Here is a 17,336-nt window from a genome sequence, read left to right as displayed (position 1 = left end):
CAATACATAAAAAGGAATTTCGATCCCACAGGTACAAAAGAGCCCATTTATACAACTACGTATCAACTTACAAGTGGATTGGTAGAGGCCGCCCAGTTCAAGCAAAGAATTAGCAATATTTTCAAGCAACTAATGGTTCATCAAGTTTCCTAAGTGAGGCCACTTGCACCTTTGGGCAGTAATATAAACAAAATAATAAAAATACTTTAGAAAGTACTGGTGAGCTATTTGGGTTTTATGTATTTTTGATGAGTTGGAAAAACAGTGAAATAGCTTCTGCTTCAATATGTTACCTCATAACTAAAGAATTGGTTTTAGGGAGGGACTCCTTAAACCAAGTGGGACTGGGTTCTTTGGAATGTATCTCTTTTAGCGTGTGACCGGAAGATTGAAGAGACTTAGGGTGGGAGATTCAAGGCCCTATTGCAGGAATCTGGACTATTTTCTCCTGGAAAAGAGAAGGTAGCAGTAAGCGTTCCTAAACATAGACATGGCTCATGTAGGTAAACATGGCTGAGGTCTGTAGATGGTAAAGTGGAAACACATGAGTCGTAGAGTTGGAAGTGGATGGGCTCTTGCCTCAGACATTCAATAATTGTGTGACCTTGGCAGGTCCTTCAACTACCCTGAGGCCAGTTTCTTCATCTATAAAATGGAGATAATAATTACCTCCACTGCAAAGCTGAATTGGATAATAAAGAGAATGTGACCACTTGTCAACTCCTATAATTTTTTACTTCTGCCTCCCTGATCTAATTCCTATCACCCATCTTCTTCTTTCTGACCTCATTGCAAGCAACCTCATGATATCTTCTATCTATGAGTCAATCCTACCCTAACTGAACCCTTGACCTCTTGTCTTGTTCTCTCCAACCACCAACTATGATGCTCGCAGAATGACCTTTCTAAATTCCAAATATAATCATGTTTTCCGTTGGTTAAAATTCCTCCAGAAGCTTTCCTTTAGCTACATAATAAAGTCCAGACTCCTTAGTATATACTCCAAGTCCCTAAATTATCTGGCCCCGCAACTCAACACTCAAACCACCAGCTTGGGCTTCCGTCTATTAATTTGTGATTCCCCAAATTTGGCTAGTATTTTTCAGACCACTATGCTTTTCTCAAGTTTCTCCCTTTCCTTGGCATCTCCTTATCCCCTCCCCATTCCACACCCACACTAACATCAAAATCTACTGTGACAGAGAAAATATGATAGTTCACCACCCCCACCCTTCATTTAGAGATCCAGAGGAGGACTCCATGGGATAGAAGGCCCTGAAGTCATTCAATGGAAGAAGCTTGGGTACCTGAATGATTACATGGAGCCTAGACCCTGACTAGCCATCGATTAACTATAAGAGGAATAAGCAGTAAACCTTTATTATATCAAGCCAGTGATATCTGAAGTTTATTTGTATAATGTGTAGCTTGCCTTAAATAATGATACCTACTTTGCTTTCAAGACTTCTTTCAAGGTAACTGTTTGGGCACAAATCCCTGATCTAACACTCTCCCCTTTTAAGGCCAGTAACTGAGCCCTGTACACCCTCCTTTGACATCTGTCAGTTGGAAAATAGAACACCCTTTAGTTTCTGGTGCTGATCAGGGATTAAATAAGATAGTCTGTGCAAAATATCTGGACCGCAGTGAATACAGAATAAATGCCAGCTTTCATTATCATCTCCAATATCATTTCAACCCCGCAGCTCTGTAAGTGATGATCTTCAAAACTCTGAGCCAACAGTACAGAGACGTGGCCTTCAATGTTTCCCCTCACAGTTCTGATTAAACAGTTTTTAGAATACAGGCTGGAAAAAAATCCATGGAATGTTAGGGAAAACAGAAGATTGCCTGGAATGCCTTTCAGAAAATCAGTCTGATGAAAGGCCATTCCACTGAATGGCCATCTTGGAGGAGAGAGAAGCTGAAGCAGTGGTTATGAGGAGTAGTCAGACCCTGAAGATGACAAACATCATGAGACCAAGTTTTATTGTTCTTCTTAGTCTGCTGCAAACTTTGTCACTGAAATAACACAGACCACTAGCCATCTGTTCCCTAAAAGCCATGACTCATGCATTTCATGCTCTTCAAATCTAGTGCTGAAAAAATCGTCAGGCATGCAGAGTTGTGCCTCCCTATTAATTGTATGTAGCACTTCTGTTTGTTGTGTGGTCTTTCGGCACCTACTGGGATGTTTTGCTACCTGTCCAACCAAGGTTGTAATTAACTCAGTTTCTGTGTTGCCACGGAATGAGCACAGCCTTCGGCATAACACATTTGCGTGGAATCCTGAATCCATCCCTTATTATCTATTCAAAACTAGACTATTTACTTTACCTCATTGAGCCTCAGTTTCACTCCTTAGGGGTAACAACACCTATCTTGCTGTAGTTTTGTAATAATTGGACATAATTAATACAAGATAACTCTCACATGATAGGCACTCAATAAGCAATAGCATGATACGTATCCATAGATATTGATAGATATATTTTTCTCTTTTCCCATTTAGATTATATAGATAGTTAAATATTATAAGGCTTATATTCTAAACAACCATGCAAGGTTTTATTCATAACATCTTCAAAATATTTCAGAACAACATTCTGTGTATTGAGTGCTTCAATGTGAGTACTGGTATATGTCCCCCTTTACATAGCTCTGTTTATTTCCTTGTCAGGGAAAGCAGGTTGAGTTGGGTTATGGATGGGTTAGGACTTGGGGTTATCTATGAGAAGTAGAGACCCCAAAAGTAGTGGGGATTAGGTTAGATTATTAGAGCAGTCTGGTAGATTATTAGATTCAATCAGTAGAGTAGATTAGATTATTTATTCTTTCATATACAAGAAGTTTGAGGATTGATGGTTTTCATGACTGGGATAATGGCTCAAAGGTGTTCAAGGATATAGGTTTCCATTTTTCTACCTCACCATCCTAGGGTATTTATACCTTCAGTCAACTACATGGTTATATATGGTGTCTAGGCCTTCAACCATGACATTCATAATGTGAGTTGTAAAAACTCAAAAAGCAGAAAGGCTGAAAGTGCAGCCTCTAAGATGAGTCAGCTCACTTCACGCAGCCTTTCTGGAACTTCCACATAAACACTCATCCTCATTGGCCAGAACTTACTCAAATGGCTACAACTAGCTGCAAAGGAGTCTAAAAAGTATAGGCTTTCATTTCTGGGTCTTAGTGTTCCAAACTACAGAGTTGGGTTTCTGTTGCTAAAAAGAAATGAGAGAAGACATGTTGGGAGAAGATGACAAGTAAGACCATCAGATACTGGAAGGATAACCCAGCAGTCCTGAGAGGTTTTAACCCAGGGACCAACTCTAGTTGATATACACAGGCTCCTCAGAGCAGAGGGTTGAGCGGGATGCTAACGCCATAAAGCAAGACCCTGAGAAAAGAGGACCATCATTGATTGGGTGCCTCTCTGGGTGTAGACTGGGGATGGGTGACCACAATCACATTATGGCTTTGCTATTCTGGGCTTACCCCAGAGGAGCGAGGGGATTCCAGGCTGAATGCCTTAGGGAGAGTAGGTATTTACACACGATAATGGTGGCAGGGACTTGTGACACACCTCTCAAATCGTTTTCTTCTTTGACCCCCCTCCTCCCCACCAGAGAAGATAGAATGGGCAGAGATTATTCTCGTCTGCATTTGGCAGTTGAGAAAATAGGCTCAGGTGGATGAAGCAAATGTGCAAGGTCACATAGCCATTAAGTGGCGGACCTACATTCAGCCTCCTGACTGCACGTTCTTGTATTGGACTTGACAAGCACTTAGAAGCAGTGTGACTTTAGGGTCAGACAAATGTGGGCTTGAATCCATGTTCTGCCCCATGGAATCTTTTGGTTTTTACGATATTTTTGGGGAGGAGGGTCTACAGTTCCTGGAGTCCTCCATACATAGATCCTTATGAACACTACCACAGATGGGATGGAGAATATATTTCAAACATCTCTAATAACCCCCTTGCGAGAGGCCTTGGGAGGCTCCGCTGGGAGGCTAGTGGGCTGCTTGCTCCCGTGCCACTATGGATAGGGTTCAATGTCAGTGAGGAGTGAACTCATTAGCAGTATGTGATAGGCATGTTGGTTAGAAAGATTAGGGCTGCAAGTGACAGAGAGTGTAAATCAAGATGACTTAAGGCCAAAGAATACATCTTATCTCACATAACAAGAGATCCAAAGGTAGAGAGGCTTGCACGTGCTCCTGGACCACTTCTCGATGATGCTCTTGGCTCCGTATAATGGCTGCGTTCTCTGAATGTTAAAATGTTCCAGGCGTCACTTTCAGACATAACATATTCAGAGGCATAAAGGTACTGTCTTCTGCTTTTTCTTTCTTCGGAATAAGATACTCTTGTCTAGAAGCCCCAGGACAAAGCATCCTACTCACATACCTTATTGGTTAAGCTCACCATGGGCAAGGAGATTTGGTTTCCTTGATTGGCTTAAGCTAGTTGGGATACAGCAAGGAGAGTGGGATGTGGCCAACTTGCCATGAAGCATGTGGCTGTGTGGTGGGTTCTGGGTTTTTTTTTTATTGTTTATTTTATTTATTTTAGAGAGAGAGTGCAAGAGATTGCATGCAAGCTGGGGAGGGACAGTGAGAGAAGAGGGAGACAGAGAGTCCCAAGCAGGTTCTGCACTGCTAGCCCCCAAACATGTTTCATTCTCTCAGTGCAGATCCCGACCAGAGGCTCCAATGCTTGAACTGTGAGAACACAACCTGAGTCGAAATCAAGAGTCTGATGCTTAACCAACTGGGCCACCCAGACACCCGTGGTGGGTTCAGTCAAGATGTGGGGAGTGGTGTTATGGATAAACAGGAGGCAATGAACAGGAAATCTACAGGTGGATTTCTGCTGACAGCTCCCTTCTCCTATGCCCTCCACTGCTGCACCCGTCTGAATCAGCACAGGAGTCAATTTCCAGCCTAGTGGAGCCTTTCAGTCTTGTTACTGTGTGTGTGTGTGTGTGTGTGTGTGAGAGAGAGAGAGAGAGAGAGAGAGAGAGAGAGAGAGAGAGAGAGAGAGAGTGCGAGTTTGGGGAGGGGGAGAGAGAGAGATAAACAAACAAACAACTCCTGGGGATAATATACAGAACCTACTAACGTTAGCCCTATGGTGACAACACTATCTTGTTTTCTTATTATAAATAAAATAAAAATTCCACCTGAAAGTCATTAGTCACGAATCTCTGTATCTCTCCACTCTGTAAGACAATTATTCCAAATCCAAGCAAGGTCAAAAAGAAAAAGAATTAGCTGATTTGGGAGAAAGTAATATAATGTATTCAAGTATTATTTTTTTCACTATGTAAGTTGCAGAATAAAGCGGCTGTATAATTAGTGCATCAATGACTCATCAGAGAGGTTGAAGGCTGTTTCTCTCTCTTTCATTTTTCTATTAGGAATTTCCAATAGCTGGTTGGTAGGAGGCAAACACTTCCAACAAGTTTTAAAGCAACATTTTACCCTGACAAAGGATGGACACAGCAGTGTGATGTCTTAACAGACCAACCCACTACTCAGCATCAGCTCTAGGACCAGGATAGTTATCTTGAGTTACAACCCATTTAATCCAGTCTATTCTCTTCATCACTTTTTTTTTTTTTAATTTTAGAAAGAGAGAGAGAGAGAGAGAGATGATGCTTAATCTACAACCTTGGGATCATGACCTGAGCCTAAATCAAGAGTCAGACACTCAACTGACTGAGCCACCCAGGTTCCCCTCTCTTGGTCACTTTCAATGAGTGTTCATCAACATGTGGGATCTTTGAGAGCGGAAGCTGTGTCCTAATAACCTCTGTGTCCCCAAGCCTTGCCTACCATAAAAACTGGTCCATATTAAGTGCTGAGCTGAACTTAGAAATGTCACTTAAGTGTCCTCGGTAGTTCAGTTTCCATGTCTCTCTCATCCCTAGCTTAGCGTGCATATATCAAAATACACTTATTTTCCACACCTTTTCTTCTCCCTAGGTCTGCCTCGGGTGATAGAGAGTGAAAGCAATGGAGACTCTTGTTATTTGATCTCAATGGATAGGGGGCTATTTATTTTTATGTGGCTGGGTAACAGATAGGTTTTGCAGAGACCAGCAATGACCCCTATTTCTGTTGAGGGGGTAAAAGGGAAGAAGGAATTGAATGATCTTGCACAAAGCCACCAAGGACACAGTGACTCTAGACCGGAATTTCAGTTAATAAAGAAAGATGTGCTATTGCTGGTGTTAGGTGGTGTGGTTGGAGAGTCCCAAGTAAGTCCTCAATTAAAGTATGCACCTTGCCTAGTGATGCCTGAAATTTCGCCTTCAATGTTGGGTCCCTTGGCACTAAGTTTCTGATTTGACATTATATTTACATAGCACTTGTTAGTTTACAAACTACTTTATACATCATCTCATGTGATGCTCACAGCAGCGGGAAGAAATGGGCAGGGTGGGACTCATTAACCCTGTCTTGGAGATTAGAAGACTAAAATTCACAGAGCTTAAATAAGGTGGAAAGCCAAGGGGACTTGAAAGCTATGAATATGTTGACTTCAAATTAAATAATGCTTTGCTCACTGCCTCCCACACCGTGCGGACCTCTCCCTTCCCTATTTCCACTTAGTTGGAATTAATTCTTCCATGATCTGGGTTCCATCTAATACAACTGACAGATCTTGTCATTATGGCATTTGACTGGCTCTGCTTTATTTTCATAGAATCTTAATACTTTTAGGGATCTTTAGATTTTTTTTTTAACATTTATTCATTTTGAAGAGACAGGGACACTGCAAGCAGGGTAGGGGCAGAGAGAGACACACATGGAGAATCTGAAGCAGGCTCCAGGCTCTGAGTTGTCAGCACTGAGCCTGAGGCAGGGCTTGAACTCACAGACTGCGAGATCATGACCGGAGCCAAGGTTGGATGCTTAACCAACTGAGCCACCCAGGCGCCCCAGTACTTTTAGGGATCTTAAAGTCAGTCAGGCCCAAACAGACATCTGCTGCTCAGGTTCCAACTATACCATCCTTTACAAGGAGTCATCTGACTTCTAGGATACTTCCATTGACAGGGATCTCACTACCTGTTGAGGCGGCCCATTTCCTTAAGAAGCACTCTTATAAAGCTCTCCATTTTAGACAGGGGTTTTGCCTTCTCTGGGAGGATGTGAACTCTTTGCAGACAAGGTTGGGTGTCTTTATCATTCCTGCATCTTACCTACCTCCTCTTGTCATAGCAGAAGCTCAATAAAAGTTTGTTGAATGAATAAATCAGTGGATGAACAGTTGGACAAGTTTCTAATAAGAGCTTCAAACAGTTCTATCTAGTATCTTTCAGAAGCCATTGACCTACCAGCCAGGATGTTTTTAGTCACTAATTTATTTTCCACCGGTTAGGGTTTTGGAATCCCTAATGCAAATATTTTTGAAATACAAAGCACAAGCCATCGGTCCAGCCCCTCGTAAACTGGATGCACATCTGAGTGCAAGGAGATGGGAGGTACGAAAGAGTGACAATCTATGGGCAGCCAGCAGCAGTGAGATAGAAACTGATAACCAGCTGCAGGGCAATAACAGTCGAGTCAGGAGGAAAACAAGGCTGTTGTTTCATACTGGAAAGGAGCAGGCAACAGTGATTTGTAGGAGGCAGCAGCACGTGGTGGGAAGGCAGAGGTGGGGCACCCCTGTGACTAAACTCGTGCTTGCCATCTCAGACCGCACGCCCTTGAATCCCAGCTCTTACCAGCTGCACAACCCTGGGAAAACCACTCATCCCTCCAGCCTTCAGTTTCCCATACAGCAAATTGAGATTCAATGAGTTAGTGCCCAAAAAGCACCGAGAACTGCATGTGGCATATAGTTTATCTGTGGGACGGGACTGGTGGTCCGGCAGCCAGGGTTCTAGCCCCGGGTCTGTCTCTAACTAGCTGTGTGAGTGAGGCCCCTGAGTGCTTTTCCCGAGTCATCAATAATATGGGGATGATAATGTACTGCATAGCATCGTTATGGCCATTAAATGAGATGAATACATAATCCTGTTCTAATTGTCAGTTGCCCTGAGATGCAGATAGAGCCAGTGGCAGCAGGTTCATCCTGCATCTCATGGATGTATCCAAAGCTCTTCCCAGGGCATCTGGGGACTCCTGGAGTATTTGCATCCATAGGGCCCAAACGTAGGACTCAGAGTTCCTACATTCTTGAGAACAGACCCTGGGGCGTTATGTCTACCCTGATGTTTTCCTTCTGTTTTTACAAAAGTCACAGATAGTCCTCTTTCTGGGTACTTGTGAGTTAGGGAGACACTGATACTGCTTTGAAAAGGGTGTGTGTGTGTGTGTGTGTGTGTGTGTGTGTGTGTGTGTGCGCGCGCGCGCGCATGCGTCTGTAAGGGGAAATCTACATCCATAGCTCCTAGCCTCCCCCTTGCATGCGGCCTTCCTCTGCTATCTTCTCCTTCTTACAACCCCAGATTGGCATGGAAACCCCAAATTATTCCCTCTTCTATAAAGAATCATTTATCTCTTCTCAGGTATTTTGGCGCCAGCTGATATTCCAGACCAAGACCTCATCTTCAACCTGAGCGTTTATGAAAGGATTTTTGCAGACAAAGACAGACTCCCTTCCACAGTTCTTCAAGTTAACTAGGAAGTCTATAAAATCTGACTGGGTCTTCAATAAATGTTACTTCGCCCAGATTCATTTTCAGTTTAATAACTCTCCCTCACTCCCGTTCTCTTTCTTCTCATGGCGCCATGTCTCTGAATTCTCCTCCATGAAGAATGGAGATACATTACCTGCGACACCGGAGACGGAGCACAGTTCAGCCATCTCCCACAGGAAGCCAGGATGAAAGTCGTCCAAACTTGCGCTAAACCCTGACTCAGGCCCAGCTGACACTGATAACAAGGGGACTTGCTCTGAACTGAGGATCTAAAAATGTCCAAGGAACAAAGGAACCAATCAGGCAATAAATACATGAAGAGGAATTCTCTAAGGGCAGAGGGAAAAAGGAAGGAAAAAAACTAGTCTGAACATGTCTCTCCAGACTTAAACACCTCTCTTTTCATGCTCTGGTAACACCCCTTCAAGGCCAAGCTTCCCATCCATGAAGGGAAGAAAACAACTGGCCACCTTTTCTTTTCTCTTTTCTCTTCTTTTCTTTTCTTTTCTTTTCTTTTCTTTTCTTTTCTTTTCTTTTCTTTTCTTTTTTCTTTTCTTTTTTTCTTTTCTTTCCCTTCCCTTCCCTTCCCTTTCCCTTCCTTTCCATTTAAAAAAACCTTTTTATGTATTTATTTTATTTTTGAGAGAGATAGAGTGCAAACAGGAGAGGGGCAGAGAGAGATGGAGACACAGAATCCAAAGCAGGCTCCAGGCTCCGAGCTGTCCATGCAGAGCCCGCTGTGGGGCTTGAACCCATGGACTGTGAGATCATGGCCTGAGCTGAAGTCGGACACCCAACTGACTGAGCCACCCAGGCGCCCCATCTTTCTTTTTTCCAAAAAAGGAGACAAGATTTCCCCCCAAACTGTTGTATAACAGTTTTAGAAAGCACTAAGCAGTTTACAAAATAAATTTAAAAATGTTTTCAGAATGACAGAGCCCCATGCGTGCACTGCAAAGCTGCTACCATCCTGCTTAGAAAACCGTTCTCCAAAAAGGTGAACTTTGGGGCTTTCAGCTAAATGTGAATGGACACTGAGAGCCGGATGCTGTGCTGGACTCCAGGAGTCCTGCCCTAACTGTGCTTATATCTCCAACAAACAATTATGTAAATTATTACAATGATTTGAATGCGTATCTTGAAGGGGAGAATTACAGGCTGTGATCAAAGCATAATAGGAGGCCTTGACCTGGTTTGAAACACCAGGGAAGATGTGCTCAGGGAAGGAAAGTCTGGAATGACGTCTGTGATGGTTAATTTAATGTGTCAACGTCACTAGGTCCTGGTACTGAGCTATTTAGCCAAGCACGAATCTAAGGGTAGCTGTGAGGGCATTTTGTGGGTGTGGTTCACAGTTATCATTAGTTGATGTTAAGTAAAGAGATTAGCCCTGAATAAAGAAGGTGGGCCACATCCAATCAGTTGAGGGCTTTAGGTGCAAAAACTCAGATTTCCCACAGAGGAAGAAATTCTCCTTCAAGACTACAGCATTCACTGCTGTTTGGGTTTCTAGTCTATCAGCCTGGCCTGTGGATTTTGGACTTGATGGTTCCACAGTGGCATGAGCTAAATTCCACGAGCTCTAGATAGCTAGAGAACCAGTAAATTAAATAGAAAGAATACACACATTTGCACACGCACACAATCTCCCATTGGTTCTTTGGAGATCTGGACTGACACAGCTAAAGGATTCGCATAGTATTTAGGCCGGCGAAGGAAAGAGGTTGAGGAAGGTGTTCCAGGCAGAGGGAACAGCATGTGTGGAAGTCTTGTGTTACTGTTTTTCATTTCATACCTTTACTGACTCCAATGGCTCCTGGTTCTGTTCTTTGGATTCCTCAGAGGATTTTCTCCACTTACCTTCCTCACAGCTGTCTTGATGCAACCCCAGACCCAGCAGGGGTTGAGTGTCCTGGCCACACCTGGATCGGTGAGGAGTCCTGGGAGACCCTTATAGGCAGGAAGGCCCTTCAGCTGGGAGTGGCCTGGGTTTGGTCTTCACTTCTTCTCTAGGGCTCCTCGGGAAGGTGCCTAAGTCTTTCTGGGCCTCAGCGCTGTTTTTGCTGTTCTAGAAAATAAGAAAGATAATAAGAAGAGTCACTGAACTCTTCATATATGCCATGTACGATCCTAAGCACGAAAGCATTAATTCAGCGCATCTCCTGGACCATCGTATAGGATGGGGATTATCGTTGCCCCCACTCCATGGCTGAAGAGCCAGCTAGGTGTCATGTTCAAGGCCCCACAGCCAGTAGGTCATAGGAGCAGGTTTTGAGCTCAGGTAGAGCCCAGCTCTGCACCTTTTGCCGTACTGACCACTGTTGTAAGTACGGGCTACCCAAAGGCATTTTCTTGAAATTTTTATTTTAATTCCGATCAGCGTTATGTTAGTTTCAGGGGCACAATATAGTAACTAAGTAATTCCGTATATTACTCAGTGCTCCTCATGGTAAATTAATCCCCATCACCTCTTTCACCCCTCCCCCTGCACACCTCCCCTCTGGTCTGTTCTCTATAGCTAAGAGTCTGTTTTTTCGTTTAGCTCTCTGTCCCCCTCTCCCCCACTTTGTTTGTTTTGTCTCTTAAGTTCCACATATAAATGAAATCACATAGTATCTGTCTTTCTCTAAGTAGCTTATTTCGCTTAGCATTATACTCTCTAGATCCATCAGTGTTGTCGCAAACGGCAAGGTTTTGTTCTTTTTTTGTGGCTGAATTATATATCTCTCTCTACATATATCACATCTTCTTTATCCATTCCTAAGTTGATGGATACTTGGACTGCTTCCGTATCTTGGCTATTGTAAATAATGCAGGAAGAAACATAAGGTGCATATATCCCTTCTAATTAGTGTTTTCATATTCTTTGGGTAAATACCTGTAGTACGATTACTGGATTATAAGGTAATTCCATTCTTAATTTTTTTGAGGAAACTCCATACAGTTTTCCCCAGTGGCTGCACCAGTCTGCTTTCCCACCAACTGTGCATGAGGATTCCTTTTTCTGCACATCCTTGCCAACAGTTAGTGTTTTTTGTATTTTTGATTTTAGCTATTTTGATTTTAGCTCACACTGACAGGTGTGAGATGACATCGCATGGTGGTTTTGATTTGCATTTCCCTGACGAGTGATGTGACACATCTTTTCATGTGTCTGTTGGCCATCTGGATGTCTTCTTTGGAGAAGTGTCTGTTCATGTCTTCTGCCCATTTTTAATTGGATTATGTTTTTTGGTGTTGAGTTGTAGACGTTCTTTATTCACAGGGCTTTTTAAAACCCATAAAGCTTCATGAATGGAGATCATTACTATACTATTTTCCTCTTCATCTCTGCAGAAGGCTCTGGGACATCTTCCCAAGTGGTCTTAAGACTTGTCTTATTTTTATTGAGTGTTTGTTTTCTGAGTGGCAGGCTCTGGAAGATCTCATTTCACTCTGGCATCAATCTTAGGAGGAAGACATTTTATCTTCATTGCCGGGCCAGGTCTTCTCAGGCACTCAGCTGCAGCAAGAGGCTGGTGCTGTGACTGAGGGCACACGGTGGCAATGGCGATATGGCCCCAGCTCTGCCCTGAGGGGAAGTGCCAGCCGCCAGCTCCATCCTGTCCCTGACACCCGGCCGGCCTCTCTGCCACTCACCCTGGCTGGGCTGGGCTGGGCTGGGCTCACCGGTGCTCAGTTTCCCCTGCCCGGACTTTCCACGTCAAGGGAAGAAACGGTTTCAGCAGCTTTTTAACACATTTGCGTAAGCACTCCTGAACCCAAGCTCTCCAGGTTCTGAATTTGATTTAGGAAGTCGAGCTGCCTTCCTTCTCGGCAAACTCTGCAACTCACTAAGTTGGGGGAGCAGGGGGGAGTCTCAGGTCTGAGTCCATCCTTCCACCCTCCTGCGCAGCCGGGCTCCCTTCTTGCCCTTGTGTGTTTCAGCTTCTCCGGATCTGTATCTTCCTCTTCCTGCCCGCATCCCCGTGTGCCTGTTCTTTATCTTGCAGCCGAAGCTCCTGGAGCCATGGGCTCTGAAGCAGAGTGACATGCTGCCTATTGTGGAACTGAGCTGTGCCTCACACACTCATACATGGCTTGCAATCCCCTGCGAGGGGTGGGGGAGGTAGGCGTGCAGCGTGTGTGTGCGGCTGCTCTGGTGCACCAGGGGCTGTGGACCCAAGAAGAGACCCAGGCGCACGTTCTAATAGCAGAGGTGTTTTCCTGGAAAGAGCATCGTGCAATTCATTCCAATTTTGTTTAAACCCAGGACCCGTTGACTGCCTTACGTGTGCTTAGGTTACACAGATTATTATTAGTAGTAGTAGTAGCATAAATATTGTGCAGCTCTCTCCATAGCAGAACAAATACCTGGGAAAGGGTGAAGAGAGCAAGGATGAGAAGAGAGGTAAAGGAGATAGGTTTGGGAATGCATTTTGGAATCCCGGGTCATGTCTGCAAGTTTCAGAGAGTGTGGGATGTGGGAGGGGGTCCTGGGAAGGTATAGGGCTGCGAAGGGGGCTCTTGGGGAAATAAGGTCTATTGAGGGTTATCAAATCCCACCAACTGGAAAGAGAGGTTGGAAAATGGGAACAGAACACGTTGATGCGATTATTTTGATGATATAAGTTGGCCAATCTTTGGAGGCGGCCTGAAATGGAAACCTTCAAACCTTCAGCTTTTATTTCTGTTGTAAGATATGTGAGCAGACATCATCAGCCCTTTCCTGAGCTCGCCCTTAAGCCTCAGTCCAAGCGCGGGATTTGCCCCCTGCCCCCTTCCACAGTGTCTTTTTTTCTTTTAAGTTTATTTATTTATTTTGAGAAAGAGAGAGAGAGCGGGAGGGGCGGAGAGAGAATCCCAAGCAGGCTCCGCATTGACAGTGCAGAGATCACGACCTGAGCCGAAACCAGGAGTTGGTTGCTTAATGGACCGAGCCACCCAGGCGCCCCATCCACGGTGTCTTTCGATGTCTCCACATCCCTGTGTCGTGCTTCATCCCTTCAGCCGGAGGCTGCCAACCCCCAACTGATCATGCCAAAAAGTCCTGCTCAGGGAATAACATTTCTGTGAGCAGAGAGTTCTTTTATAGCATGCCGAGATGAGTAAGCTAAATAAAAATTTCCCAACGCTTTGCTCTACCTGAAGCAGCTGAATTATTCCATGTCTGTTAGCATCCGGGGAGTCTTGCAGGGAGGCATCAACAAGGCAGCCGTGACAGCTCCTTGACTTGGAGTCTATTTTGTCTGATGTGAGCACAGCCGCCTCTGTTCACTTTCGTTACCATTTGCATGGAATGTCTTTTTCCGTCCCTTTGCTTCCAGCTTATGTATGTCCTTAAATCGAAACGAAGTCTCTTGTAAATAGCACTGAGTTGAATTTCTATTTTCAATCTGTACAGTCACTCCGTATCTTTTGATTGGGGAGTTTCATCCATTTACATTTAAAGTAATTATTGATAGGCAAGGACGTCTTATTTCCATTTTGTTAATTGTTATCTGTCTGCCTTGGGGCTCTTCTGTCCCTTCTTCCTCTCTTGTTGTTTTCCTTTGTGTTCCATTGATTTGATGCGCTTTGATTCTTTTCTCTTTGAAGCTTTTGTGTATGTTCCACAGGTATATTCTTTGCAGTTACTATGGGGCTTACATAAAACATCTTATAGTTATAAAAGCCTGTTTTAAGCTGATAATAACTTAACTTCACAGGAGACCAAAAAAAAGAGAGAGAGAGAGAGAGAGAGAGAGAGAGAGACATTGTGTAATGATAAAAGGGTCAATTCACCGGGAAGATATGACAATTATAACTATATGTGCACCTACCATCAGGGCACCTTAATATACAAAGCAAACATTGACAGAACTGAAAGAAGAGATAGACAGCAATACAATGAGCATCAGGGTCCTTGACCCTCCACTTTTAATAATGGACAGAACATCCAGACAGAAAATTAATAAGAAAATGGAAGGCTTGAACAACAGTATAGACCCAATATATCTTAACAAAAATATACAGAATGTTCTACTCCACGAAGACTGATTATATATTCTCACGCGCATCTGGAACACACTACGCCTAACGTTAGCAGAAGGAAGGAAATAGAACAAACTAGAGAAGAAATAAATGAATTAGAGAATAGAAAAACAGAAGAAAAAATCAAAGCAAAGAGCTGGTTAGGGGCGCCTGGGTGGCTTAGTCGGTTGAGCGTCCGACTTTCGCTTAGGTCATGAGCTTAGGTCATGATCTCGCGGTTCGGGGGTTCGGGCCCCGCGTCGGGCTCTGTGCTGACTGCCAGCTCGGAGCCTGGAGCCTGTTTCAGAGTCTGTTACTCCCTCTCTCTCTGACCCTCCCCTGCTCACGCTGTCTCTCTCTCTCTCTCCTAGAAATAAATAAAAATATTTTTTAAAAAAGGAGCTGGTTAAACATTAAAAAAGAAATTCTACCATACATGACAACGTGGATGAACCTTGAGGACACTATCCTGGGTGAAATAAGCCACTCACAGAATGACAGGTACTGATGACTTCATTCACCTGAGGTATCCAAAACAATCAAACTCATAGAAACAGAAAGTGGAATGGGGGTAGCCAAGGGATGGAGGGCTGGGGTAGGAGGAGGGCATTCAGTGCGTAGAGAGTTTCAGTTATGCGTGAGTAATTTCTGGATATCTGCTGTCCAACACTTCCTGTATTAACGCTACCATACTGTACACTTAAAATTTTGTGGAGAATAGATCTCATATTATTAAATGTTCTTGTCACAATAAAAACAATATGAAACAAGTAACCCAGAGAAACAGGAAAGTGACATCGTAGCCAAGTTTGTTTCTTTTGCAGGAGAAAGACAGCCTGTTACAACGCAAAGGTCTTCAAAACGGTGTGTGGTTACAAGTCAGTTTCTCCACTTGCTGGTTCCCAATCATGAGAAAAGTAATTTTATCTTTCTGACTTTTGGTTTCTTCAGTCTGTAAGGTGGGAATGAGATGAACCTCATGGTTTGTGTCACAAGATTATTATTAATGTTCTTTACTTTGTAAATCCCAAGGTCTTTTAAAACATTAAATTTGGTTCAGAAATTCTTTTCTTTCTTTCTTTCTTTCTTTCTTTCTTTCTTTCTTTCTTTCTTTCTTTCTTTCTTTCTTTCTTAATGTTTTATTTATTTCTGAGAGAGAGACAGCGTGAGCAGGGGAGGGTCAGAGAGAGAGGGAGACACAGAATCTGAAGAGAGGCTCCAGGCTCTGAGCTGTCACCACAGAGCCCAATGCAGGGCTCAAACCCACGAACCAGGAGATCATGACTTGAGCTGAAGTCAGATGCTTAACTGACTGAGCCACCCAGGCACCCCAGAAATTCTTTTCTTCCTCATGAAAATTCCAAGATTCAGCAAGGTTCAGTGACAAGCTCAAGGTAACACAGCTAGGAAATAAGGGAACTGAAATTAGATTCCAGGTTTTCTGGTCTCTCAGAGAGTCCTTTTCTCAGTACAGGGGTTCCTCATTGTAGGATGTAAGGAAGAACACAGCCCTCTCCCAGGGCATTTTCTTAATCGCCCTGTCATTATTTCTGAAATTTATAATAGCAGTGTTCAATCTTGATCACTGGAGACACGTGCTTTTTCACGAGGTTAAGGCATTGGAAGGGTGAAAGTGGGGTTCTGGCTTAGTGAGGCACCCCAGAAATATGTGTGTGTATGTGTGTGTGCACATGTGTGTGTGTGCATGCGTGTATGTGTGTGTGTGTGTGTGTACATGCCTGTTTTTAAAGATGTTATTCTTCTTTAAGAAGAGGATACAAGAGAAGTGGGTGGATTTGGGGTTTCCCTCTCCCCTCAGTTTGTTTCAGGGTAATTACTCACCAAGGAATGAACAAAATGATCAAGAAATGTTCCATATGTAACTGGGCGCTTTTGCTTGGACATAGACTACTGAGCAGTTCTTACATCTGATTACAGGAGCCACAAACTGGCTTATCTACAGAGAACCCACTTCCAGTAAGAGTACCAATCACATCTTCAATGGGAACAAAGAAACTTTCCTTCCAGAGATGCATGAAACTATCATCTTGGCCAGAGGACCCATAGTTTCATCTTTTGGAATTGCTTGTTCTGATGAGCTCTCAGAAGTAGGATCTTTTGCGTAAGATTCAAAGCCTTGCCAGTATTTAAAAAAGATCACAACCTTATATAAAGATAATAATCTTATCAGGGAAATGGTCCATTTATTACATCCCCCCCATCCTAGAAAAGCGCACAGAATTCACAACTTTTCATTTATGTTTTTTAAATGTTTATTAGTTTTTGAGAGACCGAGAGAGACAGAGCATGAGCAGGGGTAAGGCAGAGAGAGAGGGAGACACAGAATTCAAAGAAGGCTCCAGGCTCTGAGCTGTCAGCACAGAACCCAATGCCGCACTCGGACTCAAGAACAGCGAGATATCAACCTGAGCCGAAGTCAGACGTTCAACTGACTGAATCACACAGGTGCCCCCACAACTTTTCATCTTTTCATTTATGAAGCTCTCAACAATACTATTGACAAAATTCTTAATTTTTCCCTGAGCCAGTCCTAAGTGTGGGCACCTAGTTCCAAGGGTCACCCATAGAGTCTGAAGCTGGGGGATGGATGGAAATGGATGCAGAAATTCAAAGATGTTGACAGAAACCTTAGGGTAGCTGGTGAGACATCAAAGAGCTCTTAGA

The sequence above is a fragment of the Crocuta crocuta genome, unplaced genomic scaffold (assembly GCF_008692635.1).
Source record: "Crocuta crocuta isolate KB4526 unplaced genomic scaffold, BGI_CrCroc_1.0 scaffold95, whole genome shotgun sequence".
Taxonomy (NCBI): Eukaryota; Metazoa; Chordata; class Mammalia; order Carnivora; family Hyaenidae; genus Crocuta; species Crocuta crocuta.
Note: the sequence above shows the minus strand (reverse complement) of the source record.